The sequence below is a fragment of the Gadus macrocephalus genome, chromosome 14 (assembly GCF_031168955.1).
Source record: "Gadus macrocephalus chromosome 14, ASM3116895v1".
NCBI classification, from domain to species: domain Eukaryota; kingdom Metazoa; phylum Chordata; class Actinopteri; order Gadiformes; family Gadidae; genus Gadus; species Gadus macrocephalus.
Window position 1 is genome coordinate 10233076 of NC_082395.1, and position 8527 is coordinate 10241602.

The following is an 8527-nucleotide window of genomic DNA, read 5'->3' on the forward strand; positions in this document are numbered from 1 at the left end:
ACCGCATCCCTGCCAACCCATGTCAGTTCTCTTTACTTAAGAACTTGTGTCAGGTACTCTCTCACTTGTTACAGCGATGGAACATTGCTTTTCCTTCATGCTTAAGTATCTCACTACCACCATCCCATCCTCCTCCATCAACACCACGACCCCCACCACCATATTCACTACCTCCACCATCAGCACCACCACTACCTCCACCAACATCACCACCACCCCTTTCCCTCTGTCACCGACTCACACTCTTCCCTGTTTAGCTTTCTTTGCCCTCCCCAGCGTTGCACCCCAGACCACCAGCGTATCTTTTGGCCCAGCCTGAGTTGGCAGATCGATCCCTCCATCCCCGCCCTGGATATGACTGCATGGCATTTGGCTCTCCGCTCTGCCAGGCACTTCGCCTGATTTTGAGCGGGGTCTTGGAACGTTTAAGTGTTTGGGCAGAATGTGGATTTGGTATCAATGGTCAAGAGGCCCTGCCCCAAGGGTGTTAAAAGCCCTCACAGAGCTTTGATGCTAAAGGAGGGAAGACCACTCAATGATTACCGAGTGAAAACATACAAGGACGTCGAAAATGATGATAAATTATTTGAAATAAATGTGTGGACTTTATGAAGCAGAAAGTAGTCTTTATGATGGGATATTTAAGTTTTCTCATTTCATTCCTGCGGAAGTTGCACACAGGTCGGTGATATCATTAAAAAAATACTCCCAACTTCCACTTGACAATCCAAACAGGGACAACTCATTTAACTTCAATCAGAAAAACTGTTGGAAAATAAAGCCTGTGCCGAGATCACACATCAGGCTTATCAAGTCACTTGAACATTGTAATTATTATGGGATTGTTTCTGTAGCATCTGTAACATGTTAGCTTTCTTGTTTGCATTCACTAATTACATTTGGGCACTGTGTGGTCTCCAGAATCATTACTTAAATGTAGAGAGCAAGCCTAAAAAAATGAGTCAATCAGCACTTTTTTCCTCTTCACTCTCTTGTAATGACAACTATTAACGGACAAGGGATCCATTCGGGAGCTCGGGCGTAATTAGGGTTTTAATCTTTGTTCAATGACTATTGATAGTGGTGCCCTACGTCATACGTAACTAGTGTCTGTTGTGTATAAATAGAACCGCCGCTGTTGGCAGGTTATCTCTCGTGTTGCCAGATCACTTTTTATCTTCCCCTGCCTCACAGTATGAGCCCGTTGCCACAGGATGTCTGGCTCTGCGACGATCCGACGCAGTCAGACTACACCCGCCACCGTTCTGACTACACAGCCCCGAAATCAAAGTACCTCAAAGTACTTCAAAGTAGCAAAACACCATTGTTTACTACTTGTTGGAACAAGTAGAAAGTCCCAAGTTAAAAAAAACTAATCTGAACAGAGATACTTTTGATGTCTTCTTTTTATGTCAATTTTGTGGTCATCATTGTCCTTCATAAGATCAATGCAGAGCTAAAGAATAGACCAAAGTATCCCCAAAACATTTACATGATATATGCTGCGTTCCCTTGCATTCGTTTTCAGGCCCTGTAGGAAGAAAAACAGCATGTTCCTGACTATAGAAGTGAAGTTTTCCTCTACGTTGTCACCACTCCATCCAACTGGTGGTGGGACGTGCACAGTAATGTGCTCATAATGACTCACTATATAGCAGGTGTAGAGGGTGGCTGGACACCGGTCCACTCAGAGAGAGTGTGAAGCCTGCTGCCCTCTGAGTCCCATCACCTTAGTCAAAGTGGCAGGTAATTTAAGCCTTGCTTTGAGATCATATACAAGGCCTTCTGAACAGCCACATTATGGTCCAAAGAACTCTAAGAGTAAGCAATGCAATGCACATAGGCCGCTTGTTTCATGGTAGATGAGTTTCAAAATAGATGTGTCCCTCGATTTGGCTTTAAAGAGGCTACAGGGCTACGAGGGGTGAAATCATTGTATGTGTGTTGTGTCTCTGTGAGAACGTGATTGTGTGTGGAGGGCCACCAATTTGAATAGATGGATTTGCATCTTGTTACCAGGCCAAAGAGATTATTGGTTCCGAGAAGGGGTGACCTGAAATTTTGCATGGCGGCGTCAACTCAGGTTTGTAACCTTAAATGATTTTCCAATGAGAATAAAGGTGTTCAACTTTAAAAGAGTTTGAGTCAAACTAACTCTGGTTACAAAATGGACACTTATAAGAAATCTTTAATCGGCCACTGCTCCATACTGATAGTAATTCACAAGCAAATCCATAAAGGCCGGAACGATGTTAGAAACATAAAATGGCGGCCCGTTGGTTTCCTGCATCTGATGGTGTTGCACAGCATCGCTTCCTGGATATGGGAGAGTTCGGAAGAGGGAGAAGAACCATCCAGTGCCACACCCACCTGCAGCCACACCCGGCCTATTTCCATAAAAAGCTGATGGGAAGTGACCATTATGTAAGGTATAGGATCGCCAAGAACCCAACACTACCTGTCAAAAACCTTCCGATCGCATTAAGAATAAACATGTGATTGAAACCAGAAATCAACAATTCAGTTTTGGATCATTCTTTGTTATTTTTCTATAAATCAAAGCATAAAAATTGAAGGCATTTTATGGGAGAAAATGTATTTTGTCGGTTTTAAAAGTATTGTTTTTGTTCCCAGCCGTGTAATATGATGAGAAGTGGTTAAATGTGGAATCATGATGCCTAGACATTTGAAAATGTCCTACATTTAAATTGTCTGTAAATCTTTACAATAAGGGTACATGAATGAATCATTAATTTATATTAGTTAATGCAGCAATAAGCAATATTATGTAGAATATGCTTGGTGGTTAGGGTTACTTGGTTAGAGTTAACCCAAACACAATTAAATAAAGCATACATGAATACCCATGAACATCATTACCTTAGCTAACTTAAGTTAACATAAGTAAACATGACCACAATGAGTATATTATTACTCATTAGTTAACAGTCACCTAACTGTTAGTTAATTCTCATGACTGCATTTACTAAAGTAAATTCATATTTGATTGACGAAGTCTTATTGTAAAGTGTTACCATGTTGTCTCACCATAAGCTTTACTCATGTATGAGTTCAAAGTATGAAGACAAAGCATTAAATATTTAAATTTTCAGAAGCTTTCATGTTAACAATGTCAAAAAACGTGTGTACATAGTTGAATAAATACATAACTGTATTTTGGTCACAATGCAACAGATGATTAGCAGTAACATACATAATCTCTGGCTTTGTATTTATATTTGTCCTTGATTGTATTGCCATTGGTCCCGGTCCAAAATCCACTTGCTAAGAATAAAGACCAACAAGCTTCCTTATCACAGTTGGGAGACGAGCAGCGGGCACAAAGTTAAACTCCATGGTCTTAAAGGGAATAAAGGCTGGGCAGTGTGGGGAGTGGGAATTGTTAAGGATAATATGAAGGAGTGGGATTTCGCATGCATTTGTCTGCGGGGGAGATCCCAGCCAAAGTTTCTCTATACATCAAAGGGCCTCTGCAAATAAAAGCACACTTGTCAGGGGCGAACAAACTGCCTCCTTTGTGCATTCTACCAGCCAAACTCAGGCACACAAAGACACTGGATGTACTACACTGCAAAGACATACTATTCAGATGACATGCTTAGCTCTCTGGTGGTTTGCTGTGTGCCTTTGTCTGTCCCGACCAGGACAGGTATATAATATCACTGGATCAAAATCCTTTCAGTCCCTTTTACCCCCTGTTAAAGACTCCTGTTTCACCCTTCCCCCATGCACTCCACTATTCTTTCTTTTCTTAAACAAAGTCAACTTGATGCAGCCAGATAACACTTGAAGCCCTCCAGCCTAATGCCCAAAAATGAGTCTCAAGTTCTTTGAGGTTCCTGCGGCCAGCGCCCCGTGTTCAGACTGGTCGGACACACTGGACATGTTTCTGTTTTGCCTCAGGGAGGGTTTCCTTTATTCCTCCCCCTTTTCGGTGTTGCAGCAGTTGAAAAATTTGTCATCTGCATCTCCACCTGTGATATAAATCTACCAGCCGGAAGATCTCAGCCGGGGAAAACAAACCCCCTTCTACAGCCCCACCTAGAATACACATCCACACACAGACACACACATCCACCGACATGTAAGCACATATGAGGCAGCGTATGGCTGGACTGGATAACACGTGACTCGTTGCCTGCTTACTTCATTTAAGTTAAGCTTAATATTAGCCCTCGTCTTATATAGTTCCCTCAAGTATAGTCGTAGTATATACTATAGTATAGCATCATTTAGAAATGTAATTCTCATGATCTTGAATTGCTAACACAAGTCTTTCGACCAATGAGAATCATTGCAGCACAAAACGTGCTTACATAACCTCTGACCAAGTGATTAGAAGAGGGCAAAGACTGGGTCGAATACATTCAAATAACTCCTAATCACTACTTTGTCTACTGCAAATTGGTGCAGCATGGAAAGTGAGTGGAATTGAGTCTTTTCACTGGATGTAATAAAATAAATCTCCTTCTTTGCCCCGTTTCTTTCCAATTTGAATGAAATCTCGAGGCACACCTGAGCTCACCTGTTCAATGGCAGAGGGGCCAGCACCATTGCTCTCTCTTACATTTTTTAGCATGCTGGGGAATAAAGAAGCGAGTGTGAGTGATTGCAATGAGTCAGCATCAGGGTGATTTGCCTTTCACTGCAAATTAGTGTGGGTGTCTCACTAACTTGCAGACACAAACTAGATATTGTTTTATGTCATCAGAGAGCTAAATCTGGGGATTTTTTTTTTCAATATACAAGAATGTTTTCACCATCTCCCACACCCTGGGGAGAGAAATCTGGTAGATAAAGATAAATGTCAGTCTATTTCATTTTATACATTAGAATGTACATTATATTGAATCGTAATTGCAAATACAGGAGTAGTGTCTGAACGGGGTTAAGTTGGCATGTGGAGCATCCCCCTAGGTGGCTCAACTGTTTATTGAAAAGCGACGGCCACAATTACCAAGCAAGTTGTCTGTGACAATCCTCACTCATCCCCTCTCTTCACATCACAACAACTTTTCTCTTTCAACCAGATGCTTTGCAGAAGATGATATTTGCCATATGTAAAGCATACCCTATGCGGAAGTTCACAGCAGTTAAAAGTAAATGTTTAAAGAAAATAGTTAATCAGGTGGTACTATACTTCAACAATAGCAGAAGAGGAAAAAGATAAGAGCCATTATATGTATGAATATGCAAATTGAGAACACGCCTACACAAGCACGTGTTCAACCCTTAGTAATCAAGCACATAAACACAACGTTAAATACATTAAATATCTAATCATTGCTGTTTCTGTTACATTGTGCTTTTGGAATACCTTCCCATGTTCGACATGTATAACATGTTGATCATGTTATGAAATGGTGTACTAGTAGATACACATGTTTGATCATGTTATAATATGGTGTACTAGTAGATACAAATATTTGATCATGTTAAAATATAGTTTACTAGTACATACACATGTCTGATCGTGTTATAATATAGTGTACAAATACCTACATGTTCATGTATAAATATGGGCATTGGGAGGTGATATCGGTGCTCACGTACGTGAATACAACTTTAAATTCAAAGCTGTGCTTACAAAAGAGAGCAGAATTTTTTTTTTCATTCTTTTGGTCAACTATAACAAAAACAAAGTGTATATATATAAAAGATAGCAATTAGGATAATGTTAAATAAGGGATATATATCCATATAATATAGTATAGTTTATGTAATATAAGGTATATATAAGATATACATCTAAATAAATATATGTATATATATATATATATATATATATATACATACACATAGAATCACTTACAGCACAGGTATATATTATATAGTATACTGCCCCCTTGGTTAAGCCTCTATGCTGAAGAATGTTGCGTGAAGAATGCAACATTGTCTTTCTGACATTAGCCTCCGCTAATGGGGAAGTGTTTATCTGCAATGGCACCTGCATCATACAGCCCCTGCCCTGGAGGATGAGTCATCCGCAGCCGCCATACATTTGAGGTGGGCTTGGCTGTGTTCCTGAGTGGGGAACGTGGAGAGGGGCATCGCACATTGCTGAGCCATCACAGCTGTACTGATTTTCTGTCACGTTTTTTTTATAGCAGGAAACATAACCTGGTAAAGGAGACACTTTGTAGGTCTTACCTATTCCCTTGCTATTGATACTGAATCCTTACCTTTCAATGATCTACAAACAATGTGTCTCGTTGTTTTCCCTCCTTTTTTCTTGCTGCCAGATTACATCATTTTATACATTCGCTTATGATCTCTAGAAATGTGAGTCACACGATAATTTCAATTAATTTCCATATAATGCAAATGAGGAGGTAGATGACCAGACAAACAATCAGAATAACAATGACAATGTAATTAGGTGTTGCAGTTCCAATTAATGAAAAAGGTTAATAAGGCGCTGGTCTCATTACGTTGCTGTGTTGGCATTGCCATACCTTTACCTGAGCATACATTATGGTTGATGGATGAATGTGGCTGGTTACTGCAGAAGACAGCTTGAGCAATGCAGGGGGATAGTTCCCTTCACATTTATCCAACAGACACAAAAATAAATTGGCTCTAGCAGCGCTCGAGAAACAAAGAAAATACGTTCATCTGCTCAACATCTTTTGAGATCCGGGAAGAAAGATGATACATGCACTATGACTGTTCCCAGGGCTTACCTTATTCGCCAATGGAAATGACTGATCCCCGATCTGTGCTCAGTGGTAGTCCTATGGCCACTAATAGGTTCAAATCCAATTGCATTTATTCTTATTAAAAGTATAAAAGCTCTAGCTCTACTTTCGAATATTGCATGCGTTGGTCAAGGGAGTTGGTGTAAACAGTCTCCATGGTGCTGATTTACATTTCAAATCCTGGGTGCATTCCAGTAATTTCCATAAACCCAATTTCAATATTTGCATTAGGCATCACGGGACAGTGAGCTGCAACCAACCCATTTGGCTTCACCTAAAGTTTGGAGAAAAAGATTGAAACTCTGACCTTTTACATTTTTTAATAAGGAAAGAGAATCAAATAAAATCTGGACTTCTAGTTCTTAAAATAGTCCATAATAGGGGATGAGGAAAGTTGTGTTTGTTAGTATTGGAACATAAACATGAATAATACTCTGCTTTTACAGGCGAAACACATGAAAATAAATGTAATTTTAGATCACAAATAGCATAAATGGGCACCAGTGAAACACATGATTGTTTGACGTTAACCCCAGGAGTACACAACACACCATGGCTATGTACTGTGAGAGAGCCAACAGGGGTGTACGCTGTGAGGGGAAATATTAAGACATGAGCGGCTCTAATGATTTCAGGTGACTGAGGGTGACGGGTGTGACGTGCTAGTCGGTCGTCAGCAGAGTGGGAGGGGCTCCGTGCACGTGGATGTGTGGGAGCATGTGCATCCTTCTCCTAGACAGACAGACACACCCGCACACACACAGTGGAGCAACAACCCCACAGAACATGTTGTGATTTATGTTGTCAAGGTGTGTTGATTGGGTGGCAGAAAGTTGTTATTACAAAATGAGAATGGGCATTCGAGAATAGGCTTTTTCTCTAACCTTAGATGTAAACAAAGTGTGCAGTGGAAAAAAAACGAATGAAAATTAAATTTGCCTTATTGGTTTGATTAGAAATTGAAATACTAATCCTTAATGATCTTTAATCAGTGGAAGAATAAACACAGGATTCCAGTACATCTTCAAGTGATCTTTGCCTTAGTAACTTGAGTTCAAGCAGTCTTTTAAAGTAAAGAAGACAGTCAACTCAGTGTGATCTTTTCAAATAATACAAAAATAAATTATACAAAAATAGAGTTCCCAACAATGTGACGCATTTGCACCAAGGTATTTTTTCTCTGAACAAATCACAACACATAATATGTAATGTCTCTAAGGGAGGCAAGATAAAACAATAGGTCCGACATGATCCTAGATTCTACCTGCAGTTGCTAAGCAACATCCACCTCTAACCTCTCAATCAGTCCCATTGGTCAGCAGGAAAAACGCACAACACATCCTATTGGCTAAGAGAAAGTTAATAAACTTTAGCCAAGACCTGCCTCCTTACGTGTGCTCGCGCACATACACACTCACACACACGAGATTCTTGTGAATGAGAGCAGCCGAGGGTGTCAGTGCTTGCGCAGTACAGTGCTGATATATGCATTGAGCTCCTGAGCTAAAAATAAAGATCACACTGAATGCTGTGCCAATGAAAGTTGCAAGACTGGATTCAAAGTGACACGTCTAGTCCTCTCAGACAGCGGAGGTCTGTCTTTAGCTTTGGATAGTCTATTCCCCCCCCCCCTCTCTCATTTCTAATGATTTGATCTAACTGACTACAAATCTGAACCTGCAATGTTTTGACCGACATCAAAAACACGTATATAAATACAGCTTTAGTGTTTTCGTGGTTGTTACCTTTTGGTAATTATGTGCTTAATGCTAATTAGAATGGTTGTACAAGCAGTTTCTCACCACTGA